Source organism: Pelmatolapia mariae, linkage group LG3_W (assembly GCF_036321145.2).
Source record: "Pelmatolapia mariae isolate MD_Pm_ZW linkage group LG3_W, Pm_UMD_F_2, whole genome shotgun sequence".
NCBI lineage: Eukaryota > Metazoa > Chordata > Actinopteri > Cichliformes > Cichlidae > Pelmatolapia > Pelmatolapia mariae.
This window is the reverse complement of record NC_086229.1, coordinates 58044495-58064690: the sequence shown is the minus strand read 5'-3', so window position 1 is coordinate 58064690 and position 20196 is coordinate 58044495. Positions and strand designations below refer to the sequence as shown.

At 38.9% G+C, this 20196-nt stretch overlaps 1 pseudogene; it reads right to left on the bottom strand.

Annotated features, from left to right (window-relative positions):
* Nucleotides 1–221: 221 nt before the first annotated feature.
* Nucleotides 222–7412, bottom strand: LOC135932662 (uncharacterized; annotated as a pseudogene).
* Nucleotides 7413–20196: the final 12784 nt, after the last annotated feature.

The following is a 20196-nucleotide window of genomic DNA, read 5'->3' as shown; positions in this document are numbered from 1 at the left end:
ATGGCAGTGAGCATGTTTGAGCGAGCTGTATGGTTGGAGCAGTTGTACTCCAGAAAAAAGTTGGAGGTGGAGTTCACTGACATGACAAAAACGCAAAAGTAAAATTAAAGAGATAAATACAATAGGCAGGCAAAATTGTTGTTATGGCTTATCAGTTAAAACGTGTTGTTATTAGTTTTATTTCAGGGCAGCACTGTGGTGCAGTGGTTAGCACTGCTGCCTCACAGCAATCTGGGTGGGGCCTTTCTGTGTGGAGTTTGCATGTTCTCCCCATGTTTGCGTGGGTTCTCTCCGGATACTCCGGCTTTCTCCCACAGCCCAAAGACATACATGGTTGTCTGTCTCTCTGTGTTAGCCCTGTAACAGACTGGCGACCTGTCCTCTCCCCCTATGATAGCTAGGACCTGCTCCAGCCCCCCTGTGACCCTGATAAGGAAGAGAATGCATGGAGAGTTTAATTTAATATGGCGACATTCAAGGTTGGACAATGAAAAAAATGAAGGGGGGGGGGGCTATTTAGGATGTAAAAAGATTGAACTTTCTGCTTTTGAAAAGTGATTCAAACGTGAGCAAACTTTCTAATGCTCTGTGGGAAACATTTCTGACTGTCTTGCTCTGTGGCTTGAAAAATAATTTTGCTGAATTTTTTTGTCTCAGTTTCTACTTTCTAGTCTTTTTGAACCCTGTATGGATTTTATTTTTGAAGACATGGTGCTCATTAATTTCTATGTCGCATTGCAAATATTTTATTGTATTGTATTTTATTTTATTTTATCTTTTGTTATTGCAAAAATATACCTATATTAAATATTATGGTACCATGTCTTGAAATAAATTGGATTTGTAATCACTACATACATACTGAAGGGATAAACTACCAATTTAAACAGTTATAACAGTTGGTATACCTGGATTATATGTAACGACCCTAACTCCTCTTGTTAAGGTTTTTCTTTTCTTGTCTTCATTCATTGTTATTAAGATTCACAAAAAAAAGGGGGGGGGGGGTAAGGGAATCCAAAATAAAAAAATAACTGGTACAAAAAGCAACATATAGTCTTGCTCTAACGTGTTTATATATGTGTTTGTGTGTCAGTCTTCTTGTCTTTGTCATGAAATGTACTTAATAACGAGGGTGAGAAGCTACAACAACACCAGACAAAGAAAGAGAAAAACCCACAAAGCCTACAATAGGTTCAGAGTATTGAACCCCTGAGGCCACACATCCTGATGACAATTACTTGCCCACTTAAGCAGAAGAAGGAGCGAGGCCCTAGAGAGAGCCCTCACAGTCTTGCCCTTTGGCTGTGAATTGTGAATTGTTAATGTTAGTGACCCAAAGGTGGAGTAGAGCAGGGAAGACAGAAGAAACCGCTGACGCAGGCAGGACAGCCAAAGTAACCCAAAAAGAGGGTGGCATTAAAGGCAGGACCAGTCTTTAAGGTTTCCCCAAATCTTATAAACAGTACATTTGCATAATGACTGAAACCAGCCCACTGAAGGAACAATGGGCTGGGAGGTCAGTTCCTTAATCATAATTATGCAAATTCTCATGACCACTGACCAACACCCACTGATCAAAGACCACTGATCAATGGCCATGAGTAACATTCACAGAGAGTTGGGGAATGGCTGCAATCACAGCATTGCAAGATGGCGAAAGATGTACCCTTAGGCCCCCTCCTCGATTCAGAGATGGTCTTTCCCTCTTCACGTAAATGGCCTCCTTGACTCCGCGCTCAAACCAGCATTCCTCCCTGTCCAGGATGTGTACATCCTCATCATTGAAAGAGTGTCCACTGGCCTGTAGGTGTAAATAGACTGCAGAGTCCTGGCCTGACGAGGTAGCTCTTCTGTGTTGTGCCATGCGCTTCGCCAGAGGTTGTTTGGTTTCTCCGATGTATAAATCCTGGCAATCCTCCTGGCACTTAACAGCGTACACTATGTTACTCTGTTTGTGTCGGGGGACCCGATCCTTGGGGTGGACCAATTTTTGGCGCAGCGTGTTTTGGGGTTTAAAAGCCACAGAGACCCGGTGTTTAGAAAAAATGCGTCTCAACTCTTCCGATACTCCTGACACATATGGGATCACTACAGGTTTTCGCCTGGGCAGCGGTTGTCCTTCTCTCCTGGATCGGCTGGAGCTTTCTTTAGGTGTCTTTCCAGCTTTGACAAAAGTCCAGCTGGGATAACCACATTCACTCAGGGCCTTCTTGATGTGCTGTTCTTCTGCCTCCCTGGCCGCTGTGTCAGTGGGGATGGTGTTCGCTCTGTGTTGTAGCGTCCTGATGACACCCAGTTTGTGCTCCAGTGGATGATGAGAGTCAAACCTTAGATACTGATCCATATGTGTAGGTTTACGGTACAGCTTTTAGATGTCCCCCATTACTGATGGAAATCTCACAGTCTAAGAAGGCTAACCTGCCACTTTTCATATCCTCCCTGGTGAATTTGATGTGTCGGTCCACCGAGTTAATGTGATCCGTGAAATATATTGCGTCCTGAGATTTGATTTTCACCCAGGTGTCATCCACATATCTGAACCAATGGCTTGGTGGTGTTCCAGGGTAGGATAGCAACGCCCTCTTTTCCACTTCTTCCATGTACAAATTGGCCACGATGGGTGAAACTGGGGAGCCCATGGCACACCCATGTTTCTGCCTGTAGAACTGACCCTTGTATGTGAAGTAGGTGGAATGAAGACACAGTTCCAAAAGCAAACACACTTGGTCGATGCTAAGAGTGGTCCTGTTGCTGACGTTGGTGTCATCCTGTAATCTCTTACGGACTACCTCCAACGCTTCCGTGACTGGGATGCAAGTGAAGAGAGATGTAACGTCGTACGAGACCATGGTTTCATCTGCCTCCATAATGACATCTCTCACCTTCTCAACAAAATCCAGGGTGTTCTGGATGTGGTGTTCAGACCTGCCCACCAGCGGGTTGAGGATCGAAGCCAGAAACTTGGAGATGTTATAGGTGGCAGAGTTGATCATGCAGACAATCGGTCTTAAAGGTGCACCCTGTTTATGTATTTTCGGTAAACCATACAGACTTGGTGTAGACTCCCCTAGGTATAGCCTGTGGTATGAGGTCTGGTCAATAGCCTTGTCTTGTTCTAACTGCTTCAGACAGTCTATCACCCTCTTCCTGTAGCCACTTCCTGGGTCTCGTTTCAGCGGCTCATAAGTATTTTCATCACTGAATAGTGACAAAATCTTCTCATGATAGTCTTTCTGGTTTAGCAATACTGTGCACCTACCCTTGTCTGCCGGAAGGATGATAATGTTGTTGTCATCACTAAGTGATGTGAGTGCCTTCCTCTCCTCCATGGTGATGTTGGATGCTGGGGGCTTTGCATTGCTGAGACAGGCCGAAACTTTCGTCCGTAGTTGCTCTGCTTCCACTTATGCAATATTGTTGTTACGAATTGCTGTTTCTGTGGCTGTGATCAGCTCCACTAGCGGGATTTGTCTCGGTGTGACAGCAAAATTCAACCCTTTAGCAAGGATGTTTTTCTCTGTTTGGGTGAGCTGTCTGTCAGACAAATTCTTCACCCACTTGTCTATATCCTCCGTGTCGCATCCTTCTCTCTTCTGGCCGCTGAGGACACTCTCCGTATTTTGCGGTGATTTCCGACGTACAACAAGTAAGTCAAACTTCCTTTGTTGCCTGGTCTTAGACTTCTTGTGCTGTGCTAGATGAGCCTTCTCAGTAAAGTCAAACACCTTTTTAAGAGTATTCTCAGCTAAAAGCATTGTCAGTCTCTGTCGGAGCCGCTCCTCTTGAGATTGTAGCATGTCGATGGTAAAATTTGTTTGCCTCACCCGTTCATTAAGCAACTGATGCTGTGCCTTCTGGAGATTTTTTGTTGCCCGGAAGCCTTTAACTGAAGAGCTCATATGCAGACTTTTAGGAGTAATCCTGTTTTGTCGGCATCTGAGGCTGAATCTCAGGTGTTTCCCGTAGTCCGCCATCTTACGTGCTGTTTGCTCATACTGACGTACAAGCTTTAGGCAGTCCTTGCCAAAGTGGTTTAAAACGTCTTGATGCATTCTCAATCATCCAGGAAAGTAAATCTCCAAAAGTTGATTCTGTTCATCTGGACGTAGCGTTTTGTGGGAGAAACGTTTCGTCACTCATCCAAGTGACTTCTTCAGTCTCAAGGGTTCAGTCTAAGGGTACATCTTTCACCATCTTACAATGCTGTGATTGCAGCCATTCCCCAACTCTCTGTGAATGGTACTCATGGCCATTGATCAGTGGTCTTTGATCAGTGGGTTTTGGTCGGTGGTTGTTGATCAATGGTCATGAGAATTTGCATAATTATGATCAAGGAACTGACCTCCCAGCCCATTGTTCCTTCAGTGGGTTGGTTTCAGTCATTATGCAAATGTACTGTTTATAAGATTTGGGGAAACCTGCAGTCAGCTGAGACTGAAGAAGTCACTTGGATGAGTGACGAAACGTTTCTCCCACAAAACGCTACGTCCAGATAAACAGAATCAACTTTTGGAGATTTACTTTCCTGGATGATTGAGAATGCATCAAGACGTTAAGTCTAAAGAGTACCGTATTTCCCGGACTACAAAGCGCACCTGAATATTAGCCGCACAAGCTAAAATCAGGGGAAAATCCTGTTTTGTACATACATTAGCCGCACCTGACTAAAAGCCGCAGGTGTTTTAATGTTGATTTATCATATGTAAGAGAATATGCACAAAGGGAATTGTCAGTAAAGAGATGGCTGTTTGGAGACACATCCCTTTTATTAATATTTTGATAAACAAATTAGGGGTACATATTTGCATAACTTTTTAGGTATATGTACAAGTACTGGTAATTACAAGTACGAAACATGTACTGTGCTTCATAAATGAGTAACAAATGTAGTACATAACAATAACCTACAGCACACCAGAAAAATAGATTCAGCCTACCTTTTAGGCTCAGGTGCAGTGACACGGCTTTAACAAGAAGAAAAGTCAGTCATTCACCACCATCTTCCTGCGCACTAAAACCACCAAAGTCCTCTTCTCCAGTGTCGGATACGAACAGGCTCAGGATGGCTACGTCATCCATTCTCAGCTTCTTTCCTTCGTTGTCACTTTCAAAACCAAACAAATCCTCGTTGTCAGTGTCTGAGTCGAACACCCTCAGAAGGGCCGTGGTGGTGTCCTCCTCTCCATCATGCAGCAGTCCGGCCCTTCGAAATCCGTTGGTGATCGTGGATGTTTTCACACTTTTCCACGCTGTCAGAATCCACTGGTGGAGTTGAGCATAACTTGCTTTTCGCAAGTTTATCGCCGCTCGTCATCCACGCCTCCCACTGAACGCGTAGCGCTACTTTGAAGTTTGTTTTTCGCGCTACTTCGTACGGCGCTATGTTGCCTGGCGGATGGACATGTGACCAACATACCACTCTTGAACCCCGATACTGTGTGTCTGATCACATGCCTTTCCGCCAAGCAACGTAGTGCCGCAAAACAGCGGAACAAACAAAACAAATCCTCTTACGATGTCACAAAAATCATGGACAATCCATAGAAAAGCCGCAGGGTTCAAAGCTTGTGCAAAAAGTAGCGGCTTATAGCCCGACAATTACGGTAATTCTTTTGCAGCCCTGCTAGTCACAGCATTAAGATTTCATTTGTAGATAATAGAAAGCAATATTTCAGGGTTAATTATTACTCAGATATACCTACTATGACTTTGATTACTTCAAGTATAAATTTATTACTAGGACCCCTCTTCTTTTTACACCCAAAAAACAAAACTACAGTATATGTACAAAAAGGTAACATGTATGTAGTATATGCATGATAGAGGTAGGTGCTTACATTTATTTTAATAAACATATGTAACATTACCACTGCACTGGACTAATGATGGTGTAATGAAATCAGTCATTTAAATAGTTAAATGACAGCATATAATGAATGAAAAAGACCGACCTTGTCTGTAGTGCCCCTCAGGAGTGCCCTCTTGCCCCTTAGTCAGTCACTCCAAATGCGCACTGATGCTTGAGCGTGTGTTGATTATGCTCACAGTCACAGGACTGCATAATATTTTACATTGAAGCAACAGGGTGATTTATGACCTCATTACTCTGAACTACATCTAATAAAAAATATTTTAAAAATTCTTCATTGTATAATTCAAAAAGCTGTAGAGCACATCAGTCATTTCTAACTAATGAACAATTATTTTTCAAATCAGTGCTTTACTCATGCACCAAAACAGGCATGAGAGTGTTTGTGTAATTAGTTTATAGCTATTGTTCACTTTATGACAACAGAAAGAAAATATGCTTCAAGTATCAACAATCTAAAAAGTGAGGTTACTTATTCTATTTTTTTATGCCTCAGCATATAGTATCATGAATATGCTGAGCATCATGAACATGTTTCTGTATAGGTGACAGGATTGAAATAACTTGCAAGTAAAATTAGGTATTTATACAGTATGTGTAGCATTTCGAAAGAACACAGAACACAGCAGAATCTTTACATCTCCTCTAATTAAAGCATCATTACAATGAAATATTATTGTAGCTCATAGAGCAGTAACATCTCATAATAAGCAGATTAGCGGCATGCTAAGTTCATTTTACCAGTGAATCATAAGTGTAAACTTGGGCAACAATGGTGGTATATGTTTACATGTTTTTGCATGTAAAAATGCTAAAACATATATCAATCTTGCTGGCTAATATCACTACCAAAAACGTATCTGAAGTCACAGTCTCAATACAGTTTTGTCCTAATGTCGATTTTGTGCTGATAGCTGATGGCTGATGGATGTTTTTTTTTTTTTTTACTCCATTTGTAAACTACTGTTAGCTAAAGTTGCTCACTGTAGATGCAAAAAATATAACAGTACAGAAAAATAGACCTCACGGTTAAGGTACAAACATCTAATTCTGTAGATTGAAAACTAGTAAATAAAATAAAAAATTTTATAAATAAAGAAGATAAATAAATAAAAAAGTAAAAAAAAAAACAGGTCCTTGACAGAGAAGTAAATCAAAGGCCTCTCTTTGAACGTATATCAATAATGATACTACTACTACTACTAATAATAATAATAATAATGATAAAATAAAGACCACCATCCATTTTAAGGGCATTTTATTTCTTTTTCACTCACATCTCTTTTGGGTTTTTCAACTTTCCAATGCTCTAAACAACTGAGAAAGTACCAGTTACGTGGGAATGACTTGTTTGTTGCATTTAACATAAATAAGCTATCAGGTCTACCACCATGTTAATTGCTACTACTGTAAGTAGTCATATATACAGTAAATGCCATTCTTTTATCTAGACTTGAGGATATCGTGCATAGTTACATAGAAAAGCTGCAGCAGTCATGGCCTTTTGTTGTCTGTGAAGGTTCTCAGTCATCCAGGTCATCGTAGTCTCAGGAGCTTGAAAAGAAACGTGTGGACTTCTTTAAGTTGGCCTTTCAAACTGGTACTCTGTACTAAAATATGTATACAACAGATGACTAATTTTATACAAACAATAATGACCAAAAACTTTATAAATGTCACAGATTTTCTTTCGTACTATGATAGCTCAGTTTTTATTTAGATTAGTTTGTTTTTCTTTTTTCTGGTCAGTAGAGAAGAACAATGATAAACTCCAAATGTTCATACGTAATACCTAATGTTTTTGCAATAATTATCATTATTATTGTTATTATTATTATTATTTTTTGATTTACTTTATTTCTATATCAGTAGCTCTACATAAACCTACCAATTCATTACATTTAAAAGGATTTAAGTAACCTATAACAACAGGTGTTCATTTTAATATCATGCAGAACCAGTACACATAGTTCACAGAGCATTGCCTCCAATACCTGATTCACAACCTGAACAGACATTATTATTAGCAGGGTTAGAAACATGTTCAATCACTTTTAGGAGTGATTAATAATTATACAAATGAAGACTTGAATCACAACGGTAAATATGTTAATTTGGCATCTTTGAATAGAAGAATGACATATTTTGCATAAAACAAAGTGTGGATATGGCTGTTAGGAGTGCCAGTTTAACAATCATTACCAGTTTAAGGAACAGGACCAGTTTAAACAACATTGTGAAGACATATCTGAACTGTGAGGACAGTTTGATTGAGCCAAACTACTGTAAATGCTTGATTGTTACAATGTTAAGGTGAGAAATAAGCAAACTGATAAACATCTAAAACTATCTTGTCAAATGCACAATATGCATCCACAAATGGCTCTACTATCCTAGATCTTCTACAGAAACCGTCACCTCACTCTCACTAAACAACACGTGGATATTTATATGAAACAAAAGTGATGTATATAATATAAGATCAGTTACTACACGAACACCTTAGAAAAGGTCTCCACAGATTAAAACTCTCATTGTTACATGTTTGGGTTTTTTCAGATATTATTTTTTCATACCTAATCTTCTTCTAGCTGACCAAATGTTAAGTTTTATGTGATTCCATTCATGACTGTTTACACTTTTTTTGTTAACAGTTTTTTTTTAAATGCTGTTGAAGTTAAGCGAGTCCCTCCTTTCCAAAATAGTTTTAATGGACACCTATTGTGTCTTCTGTATTTTTTTCTTTGTTTTATGCTAATGTCAATATTAACCTAAGCTGCCACAACAATTTTTCCAGTTATTTTTTGCAATTTATGTTGCTCAAATGAATAGCTTGAAATGATACAAAGGTAAGTGTTGAACTGCTAGAGGTTCAAAAAGGTTACCTACACCTGTAAAAATAATGTACATTTCAGAATTGTACAAAAATCCTTTAACGGAGCACAAAATTTGTTAATAATTTAAAGCTTTTCTGCAGCAATGGGAGTTGTTCAAGCCTTGAAAGCTGGTGCTACTAATTCCTAAAGGTGTTTCAGCTTTTCAAGATTACTTACAACCGCCTCTGTCTGTATAAAAGAAGTGCTGAAACACACTGTGGTATCATACCACAGTGTGGAAGAGGAAGAGGTCTGGCAGACCTAAAGCCACAACTGAAACAGAGGACAAGTTTCTGAGAGTTAACAGCTTGTTTTATCCTGAAAACAGGAAAACAGCTTAATGCACAAAGTAATAGTGGTCATAGTAAGCAGTTCTCAGTTTCAACTTTGAAGAGAAGACTTTGAGCTGTTTGACACGATGAGATGCAGCAAGAAAGCCATTGCTAAGATGTTAGAATAAGACAAAGAGGCTTGCCTGAGGTATGAAACACTGCCATTGGACTACTGAACACTTGAAAAAGGTATTACAGACTGATGAATCCAAATTTGAAGTTCATCACACAGGATCTTTGTGACAGTATCACAGTGTTTGGCAACTGTCAAACACGGAGGAGGAAGTGTGATGGTTTGGGGCTGTTTCACTCAGAAGAGTGAAAGCAAAGCCTCCTACAAGTGTCACACATTTATGGGAGCTTCTGCCACAGATATGAGAAGAACTTTCTGAAGAACATTTGATTTCTATTTTAAAAAGAATGCCACAGGTGTGTTCAGCTGTTATATGTGCCAAAGGTGGCTTTGATGAGTCAAAACTTTAGAATACATTTTGGTCTAAAAATTGAGTCCATGGTTTTATTGTTTTAGATACTCAGAGCAACAATTTAATATTTTGAGAACATATAGTTAGGGTCATTACTGATGAATACTCAAACTTAAACTTTGAAAGATTTTCAAATAATGTTCATTAAATAATTATATTTATTTTCAGTATTTGTTTGTAGTCTCACTTTGTGAATTAAAGTATTTTATAGCACCAAATCACACTATCACTCATCAAGATTAAAAAAACATTTCTCAAAACAGCTTTCCTCAGGAACAACTAAATTGTCCACGCGTACATCCCGAATGTCTATACTTGTATATAAAAGCTATTTAAGCCAATGTAAAGACGTGTATTAAACCATCAGTTAAACCATACAAGTCCGTGCTTTGATTATTGCCAATTGAGAGACCCAATGCCATGAAGCTATCAATGGAAGGTTTCTGCAATGGACCTTTACGCACTATGTCCCTGAGCACTCATTTCTATGAATATTTCTTAAATTTTAATGTTCTGCCACTTCGTGAGTGAGTTGCTATGGTGGTCTAATGCAGTTGTAATAACTGACAGATTTTGGTAGTGTCATCCTTCAAGTCTGCAGAAAGGCCAGTTGAAATGCCAGCTCCACAGAAAATCTCAGTAACTTCCACCTAACAACCTCTCCAAAGTCTGGGCTACCAGAGGGAGATCACTAATAAGAATTACAAAAGGAAAATCTAGGTATATAAAACCTCAAAACACAAAAGGATCCTTGTGATAGGTGAAATATTCAAAGCCAATCCTTCTTTTCACTTATTGTTAAAACAGACCCATGAGAGTTTTCTTTCCTTGTATAGATACAGTAGAGGTAACACCAAACAGCTGGGGAGGTTAAACCAACCTGCACTCATTAACACTACATACTTGACATTATTACTAAATGAAGGTGACATGCTAACAGCAATGGAAATAAGATGCCCAGCAAACCACGACCACACAGCACAGGTTATAGTTGCAATTGTGTAGAAAGCTCTCTGTTTTATTTGGTGAACTTGGTCTTTTTGTCTGCCTCCTTCCCCTGGCCCTGGGCGAATCAAAGCACAGAGAACAGAGACACTGCAGAAAGATAGAGTTATTATGGAGAGAACCAAAAGGCAGAGCATTTTGATGTAGTTCCTGTTAGGGGTTAATAGAGCATCAACACCTATCAGTCCAAAGCACAGAAGCCAAACGCAACCAATGGTGATGTTTCTGATCCTGACCCCACGGGGTGTTCTTAAACCCATGTAGATAATGGGGTGAACAACAGCCAAGTAGTGCTCGACACAGGTCAGGACATGAAAAAGAATCTCTCCATAATAAGCAATCAAACTAGCTATTGATCCGACAGCTGTAATCACAGATTGATTAGTGCATGTGCCACCAACACTAAGGAAGGATCCCACGACAAAGATGAGCTCCATGGCAGCCATGTGATAGGTGAAAATGTCAGCGTGGCTAGCTGTTTTAAATGAATGCTGCTGCTTCCATTGTTGGTGACCCAGATAAAGGACGAAGGTACAGAGAGGTAGAAGGAGGATGACTCTCAATGCAGTGATGGTAGTGAACATTATGTTGCCAGCTGTGTAGTAGATGTTGTCCTGAAGATAGTTTGATGTAGCATTACCTGACATATCTGCTGTAAATTGCGTAGGTCTGAGGAGAAAATGTAATTTAAAGAATGAGTAGAATAATAAAGAGGGAGAAAAGAAAAAGTTAAAAAGAAGGACAGATAGTTAAGCAACTGTGATGTAAAACAATTGGTTTTCATACCTGTGTCAAGTGGGTGACACCAGTAACATGCATTACTCCCCACTGTGAAAAGTGGCATTTTCTGTACTAAGCAGAAATACAAAATGGCATCAGCAGCATGCCAGCTGTAGTAGTGACAATCGTTGCTAACCTGGACCTTGACTGATTTGGCATGAAGCTCATTTGATTCATCAACAGCTAAATGCCTTTTATGCCAGCGTAAAGTGATCACAAACAGCATTCTGTCATAAAGCGTCTGGTGTTTGTGTTCACAGTTAGCTATTATTTCTGAAAGCAGGCTGAACCCTTTTCATTTGTGATTACAGTGGAATATGTATGGGGAAGGTATTACGTGGTCCTCAGCCACAACACAAATATGACTTTATAAAATATCATAAACTACTATAGGTTAATAAAATATGAATCAGTATAACCCTGATGATGAATGTTTTCCATAGAATATTGATTTTTCTTCTGAATATTTTTTGCACAACTTGCCAAATATGCACTTTAGACATGCAAGTAGCAGTTTGCATTTATAAAACAGTAAGCCCAAGTCTTAGGCTTCTAATATTGTTGATTTAAATCTATTTCAAAATGATGAAGCTTCTTTCATCTTCTCTCGGGGTCACCACAGCAGGTGTCAGGATGCAGGGAGCAACATGATTGGTTTTATGCCAGATCTCCTTTGTGATGTAATCCCAAAGGGCTTTTGTCTCACTTACCAGGATCTGGCTGGGGACCTTCAACTTGTTAGGCAAACTTAACCACTACACTATGGAGCCACTTACTAATCAAAGTGAAGAGTAAGCTAATTGAGACAAATACTAAATTAAAATGTTTAAAAATATCTGTAGAAAATCACAAATATTTCCTCCAGACTGTCTGCAGTCCTTTTCATAAATACCAATATTTTAAGAAATAAAGAGACACTTGATTATCTGTGGAAATATTTAGCTTTGGAGTATTTAAAAATATTATGTCAGAGAACACTCACCTTGTTAGCAGTGTTATTCTTGTCTTAAATGACCTCTTCAACCTCACTGACTGATATGCACTGATGCCTCTCTGTGTGTTGGTGACGCTCACTGTTACAGCAGCAGAAATATGTGGGCTTTTCGTATGATGCAAAAGGGCATCCTGTGGCTCCTTTACTCAGAATTACAGTGATCAGATTTTCTATTCCAAGTAATTTTTTACCACATGTGTCAGATTATTGTATGCAAAGTCTTGCTGCAGCTGTTTCTAATGACTAAAGAAACAGCAAAAATCTAATTGTTTGGTAACCGAGCTTGTTTCAGTTATGTCTACCAAAGTTATTTTGATATTTTAAAATGTATTCATTTATGCTTTTTATACTGGTTAATCTTATTTTAAATATAAAGAATAATATAAAACATTACAAAATACATTAGCATAAATATTCAGTTTGCAAATGTCATGTTTATATTCCTGATCTAATATAAATGCATTTTGTTAGATCAAGCATTGGGGATTGAAACTCATTTCCAGGCCACTGTTTGAATCTATTAATCCATTAGATGACAGTATTCAAATAACCTCTCAGTGAAAACAGGTGTGCATTGAAATGACAAGTCATTTTCTTGATTTATTACTTTAATGCACAGGACCCTAAATAGTCAAATGATTCCACAGTTTTTAGCAGATGACTTGATGTTACTGGTGAGGGGGTCCATATAGGGATTGACCTCCTAAAGAAACTTTAGGGCTGAGCACTAGAGCCTCAGTTTTACCAGAATTAGACTGAGGACATTTGAATGCATCCATTTAGTAATGGCAGAGATGCGTTCCTGAGGCAACAGAGGCTGTTGAGACTGTTGAGATTGTGATGGGTGCAAATGAGATGGATTTAAATTCTGAAGTATGTGTTGCGTAAGTGTGAAGACTATTTGAGACCGGCAACAGTGATGACAACCCAGTTTTTGGTCTGTTAATAAGAGTAGACTGATGAATGATATCAAAGCAGATAGGTAGAGCAGGACTAAATTGTTCACACTTTTCCAAGAGCATAAGAATATCGTTAGTAATTTAAATAAAGTCGCTTCAGTGCTGTGGTTTTGTCTGTAAACAGGATGGAAATGATCAAAGATACTGTTTCCTTCAATGAGCTGAAGAAGCTGAAACAACTGAAATTGTAATTATCTAAAATGATGTGATTTAAGTAGGGTTTCTAAGCAGAGAAAAGATGCTGGCTGTGTTAAAATAATATGGAATCCAGCCAGATACAAGGCATTAATTTATAATAGAGAGAGGCCAGGGGAGATGACAGGCAGAACTTCTTTAATGAATTTAGGAAGGATACTCTCTTTGACAGGAAGAAATGTGCATTTGTGAGACAATATTAATATCTGTTGAGGTAATTAGTCTGTGAAGGTTCTCAGTCATCCAGGTCATTGTAGTCTAAGGAGCTTGGAAAGAAAAGCGTCTGGACTTCTTTAAGTTGCTTGAAGACGTTTCACCTCTCATCCGAGAAGCTTCTTCAGTTCTAAGGGTCAAATGGTGGAGAGTCCCAGATTTAAACCTAGTGGGAGTTTCCCCCCCAAAGGGGACAAAGGACCCCCTGATGATCCTCTACCTAATCACATGAGCCAAGGTGTGAAAGCGGGTGTGTGTCCTAATCAGCCAGAGTTTCGGGTGAGCTCATTGTGAAACCTGGCCCCACCCTATCATGTGATTTCCTGAGGTCAGATGGCCCAGGGTGTGAGTGGGCGTTAAGGCGTCAGGGGGTCCTTTGTCCCCTTTGGGGGGGAAACTCCCACTAGGTTTAAATCTGGGACTCTCCACCATTTGACCCTTAGAACTGAAGAAGCTTCTCGGATGAGAGGTGAAACGTCTTCAAGCAACTTAAAGAAGTCCAGACGCTTTTCTTTCCAAGCTCCTTAGACTGTTGAGGTAATTAGTTTTCATTCAGAGGGTTACAGACATGAACTGTGACCTGATACTGTTGATCTTGCCAGTAAATACATCCTAAAGTGTTATGCAGTCATTAGAAGGCATGGCAGAGAAAGCAGACTGAGGAGATTTAAGAAGTCTGCTCACGCTATCAAACAAAAATTGTGTGTTATAATTATTCAAACTAACAAAATAAGATTTTCCCACATTTTTCACAAGTTCATTACCTGTGATTATGATCTAATATCACAAAACAAATTACAGTGGGATGCAAAAGTTTGGGCAACCTTGTAAATAGTCATTATTTTCCTGTATAAATTGTTGGTTTTTACAATAAAAATGTCAGTTTAATATATCATATAGGAGACACACACAGTGATATTTGAGAAGTGAAATTAAGTTTATTGGATTTACAGAAAGTGTGCAATAATTGTTTAAACAAAATCAGGCAGGTGCATAAATTTGGGCACTGTTGTCATTTTATTGATTCCAAAACCTTTAGAACTAATTATTGGAACTCAAATTGGCTTGGTAAGCTCAGTGACCCCTGACCTACATACACAGCTGAATCCAATAATGAGAAAGAGTATTTAAGGGGGTCAATTGTAAGTTCCCCTCCTCTTTTAATTTTCTTTGAAGAGTAGCAACATGAGGGTCTCAAAACAACTCTCAAGTGACCTGAAGACGAAGATTGTTCACCATCATGGTTTAGGGGAAGGATCAAAGTAATCCCAAATTGGACTCTGGCGCTTTCTCCCGACTTTTCCTGACATGATTCTGCGCGTGGACGGAGCACCAACACAGACGACTCGACTAACGTACTTGCCACCTGCTGGCATAATGAGACACAGCAAGAAAACCTGGAAACTAAACTTTATTTTCACCCTTGACTATTGTATGACACACACACATCTACGAAAACTAAACAAATTTTTTGCTATAAATTCAGTTAATTTTAGTTAGTTTTGTGAACACTCCTTACAGTTTTAGTTAGTTTTCCTTTTTTTGTTTTTATTTTTATTTCCGTTAATGAAAATGTTTTTTCACTTCTAGTTTTCGTTATTTCGTTAGTTTTCGTTAACGATAATAACCTTGGCAAGAACTCATACAAACACATAAAACAGACACAGAGAGAGTCACAGAGGGGAAAGACAAAAGTGGGAATCTAATAATAAAAAGCTAAACAGAGCAACCTAGATACTATATAGAATAAACTTAAGACTAACCAAATGAACTTAACCATAAACCATAATACAAAATGACAAAAACACAAGAAAACTCAAAACACTGGGTCCAATAACTCAGGACCATGACAGCAGGTTCCACCTGCTACTGTACAATTAAAAAAATACTATTTTCACTCTACTTAGGTGAGCACATTTGTTACCTATGTTGCTGTCATAGTGAATAAATGAGTTAAAATCAAATCAATAACTGATTAAACTTTAAGAAATATCTAATGGCATGATTCAACCACAGATAAATAAGAACTTAAATATCTACCTTTTTGGTAGTATTGTTTCTTCTTGTCCTCAATCAGAGTCTCCCAACTCACTAACTGCTATTCTCATGTCCAATGATGCCACTGCATTTACTCCATTTACTATGTCATTTACATACATACACATTAAGAGACTTTGAATACCATATTCAGATTTAATAGTCATTCAGCCTGGACCTCACCTGTTTGTGCTGTGTGTGTCTTTGTGTGCCATCTTTCTGTGGACCATCTGTACTGCTGATGATATTCTAGCTGATCTTTGAAGTAATCATACAGTTTTGAATTAAGGCATTAATCAGCATAGTTACATGATGTAGTTAAAACAAGGCATGCACAGCCACAATTCATCTTAACCGCATCTTAACTAGCAGTTGGGCAGCTAAAGAAGCGCCCTGTAGCCCTGTATACTTGGGAAAAGAGAATCAGGCAGTTGAAAAGACGTATGCACAGTTTATGATCATGTCACTGTAAAACCCAACAGGAATATTATCATTCCATGCTTTGGCAGGGCATGAAAAAGACCAATATGTTTGCAAAACATATTCCTTGTCTTGAACAATAATGTGGTATGGCATCAGATTAGCAGATTTCATAGGTTGAGTACAATATCAACATTTAATGTATATTCAGCCTCATATCACCCATTTGTGCTGATGTTTTTAATCCTGATCCAAATGGTATTTTTCAGGAAGATGATGGAATGAACAATGCAATGCTCTACACACAATGTAAAAAGAGCCCGTTCTCACTCCCGAGGCGTAACATCCCGACGTTTTGTCACGTCCTGCGGCGTTCCTGAGGAACGCGAAAGGTGACCTTCCACGTTGTTATGGTACGCGGCGGTTTCCAGCCCTGTACTGCAGCCCTAAACTTAACCTTATCACTAAGCCTAACCATAACCTTATGCCTAACCTTAACCATAACCTTATGCCTAACCATAACCTTATTCCTAACCTTAACCATAACCGTATCCCTACGCCTAAACCTAACCTTATCCCTAAACCTAACCATAACCTTATGCCTAAACCTAACCATAACCGTATACCTAAGCCTAAACCTAACCTTATCGCTAAACCTAACCATAACCTTATTCCTAACCGTAACCAGCACTTTAATGAGGTGAAATAGTGTTTTCTAAAGCGATTTTAAGGGAAAAAGCGAAGATGTGTAGATTGAGTCCAAACGGTTCTCATGTGTCCGCAGTTTTCCGATGTCGTGACGTAGGAACGCCTTGGGTGCCCGAAAACGTAATATGTTGACGATTTGTCACCTAGCGTAAAATGTTACGATTTGGGAGTGAGAACGGGTTGTGTAAAAAACATCTTTCCATTGTGAAGAATCGAAGTAGGAACAGATGCTATTGCCATGGTAGCCATGTGGTAAAGACGGCAGTTTACTTTTAAAATGTATTCCACTACAGATTACAGAATACATGCCTCAAAATGTATTTTGTAACGTATTCCATTAAGTTTCTCAATGAGAGTAATGTATCCTGAATACTTTGGATTACTTGATATATTGTCATGGTTTTTACAACTACATGAATGTACTATTGCTGTGCGATTTTATTATCATTACTATTACTGAAGGCTACTCGCCATACCAATACCAACTAGATTTTTAAATCTTAATATTAAATGAGTAACAGTAGGGTGGATAAGGCTGCACTTCTTGCAGCAACCTTGTATAGAAAACTATTTCTGTATCAGTAATGTTTTCTTTTTGTCTGTTAATAATCACGTGGAACTGCACATGATTATTTGCAGCTAGCAGGTTGTTAATGCTATCCATCAAGTCTAAAAACAGCATGTTAATACGTGGAGATCTTGAAGGCTGCTCCAAAAATGATCAGATTATGTTTTCAATATTTCTTCAATTCTCTTCCAAACCCCAGTGGTCTAGTGTAAGTTTTGAGTGTTTACTAAAATAAAAATAAAAGCGTTCTAACATCCCACTTGTTTGTTTTTATTCAGGCATACATGTGTACTGTGTTTATTAAGAGAGATTAAGCTTGTGTTTCTGTCAAGTCGTGATTGTGGTTAACTGTATGAAGCTTATTAGACATTATGAAACAGTTGATACGCAAAATTTTGCCAAAGTGCTCAAGCTACTTTTTTAAATAATCTTTTTTCTTTTCTTAAAGAAATCTACCACATCATGTGCATTTTTTTATGTCATGTGTAATTTCCATTCCAAATATTAATCACAGTTAAATTTAGAGAGGATGGCAGTAAAAGCTCCAGAGCTGTGATGTCATAATGTACAATGCCATTCCAATTGTAGAACGTTCTCGGGAAGTCCGGACTCCCGTGTGAACTTAGCAAAAATGCGAGTACGGAGTCGCATACATGAGTATTTAGAAACAGCATAACAGTCTGCAGTCTGTGAACTAACCTCAGCTGACATCAGCTAACAATGTTAGCGCAGTGGCGAGAATCCTTCATTAACAGTAATAAAAATCACACAGCAATAGCACATCGAAGATACTGAAGTATTGCACATCCCATTCTTCTTATGAAGTGGTGTCGGAAATGCATTCCTGCCCGTGCACTGCTGTTTCTGGGTCCATTGTGTAACTGACGCCACCAACTTTAACAGGTCCCTTACATTAGAACCTCTTAGTGTGTGTTTTGTTTGGGTTTCAAGCAATCCAAATCAGAAAAACTGTATTAATCCCAGATGGAAACTGAGGTAAAAAAAAAAGAAATTTAAAGAAGGGCCACGGGTCGTACTCGAAGTCTGGCCAAACCTGCACCTCACTGTGTTTAATCACCAAAATTGGAAAAGCCATAGAGAGGGGGTAGCCTTACATATGAAACTGGAAATGAGGGAAATTCTATTTATTTCAACAAAGTAACTGTATTCGGATTATTTAAACAGTAACGGATACTCATATTTTGTTACTCATATTACTTATATGAGTAACAAAATACTCATATCCTACTCATATTTTGTATTTTAAATACGTAACGTCGGTACATGTATTCCGTTACTACCCAACACTGGGTAAAGATGTCAGAAAGGCTTGCTTTTTCACAGGAGTGCTGGTGACAAACATAGAGCACATGGACCAAGAGAGGAAGGATGAGGAGGACTCTAAATGCACTGATGGCAGAGAATACAACAACAATACAACAATAACAACACTGAAATGGGTGTTTTTAAGAAGATTGTAGGAGGTAGATATAATGTCAGATGAGAGATGAGATTTCTTCTGTATCCGTATCTTAAAGGCCTGAGGAGAAAAAATGATGAGAAAGACAAACAATGACTGAAAAGAAGTGAGTTCCCTCCCCAGACGCCTTAACGCCCACTCACATCCTGGGCCATCTGACCTCAGGAATTCACATGCCAAGGTGGGGCCAGGTTTCACAATGAGCTCACCCGAAACCCTGGCTGATTAGGTCCCACACCCGCTTTCACACCTTGGCTCATGTGATTAGAGGATCACCAGGGGGTCCTTTGTCCCTCTTTGGGGGGAAACTCCCACTGGGTTTAAATCTGGGACTCTCGGCCATTTGATCCTTAGAACTGAAGAAGCTTCTCGGATGAGAGGTGAAACGTCTTCAAGCAACTTAAAGAAGTCCAGACGCTTTTCTTTGCAAACTCCTTTGACTACGATGACCTGGATGACTGAGAACCTTCACAGACAATGACTGAAAAGAAGTGGTGAAATGCTTAGCATCATAGAAATGCAAAAAGCACATTTAGTAAAAAATAAAAAAAAAGTGCATCTGTGTTACTATTTATTTCTTATTTTTTTACAGCAAAGACAAATGGATATGGATAAAACTTTACTTTTACTACCATTTTGCTATTCACCTTTTGTTTTTTTCAGTTGAAACTGACAATTTATTTCATGGAGGAGAGTGGATACTCTGTAAGATAAAAAAACAGTGACATTCTGATCCCAAAAGGTTGATTCTGTTCATCTGGACGTAGCATTTTCAGTGGGAGAAACATTTCATCACTCATCCAAGTGACTTTTTCAGTCTCAGCTGACTGCAGGTTTCCCCAACATTATAAACAGTACATTTGCACAATGACTGAAAGCAGCCCACTGAACAAACAATGGGCCTCAGTCAGCTGAAACTGAAGAAGTCCCTTGGATGAGTGACGATAGTTTCTCCCAATGAAAATGCTACATCAAGATGAACATAATCAACCTTTTGGGATATACTTACCTGAATGATTGAGCATGCATCAAGACAGTGACATTCTGGCAATTTTCATGAATGCGGTCCTGAACTAAAAACTGTGGTGGGTCTCGCCAGTTCCTGCAGTTTCCTGTCTAAGGAAACATCTTATAATGGTCTTGCTTTGATTGCATAACCCCAAGAAATGATACAGAAAATGTAAAAAATAAGTATCAGCTGTTAATAATTTCCCACTTGCATAGTTTAAAAAAAGTACTTTCAGGGGCCTGGGAGCAGTGTGTTTAGGGTTG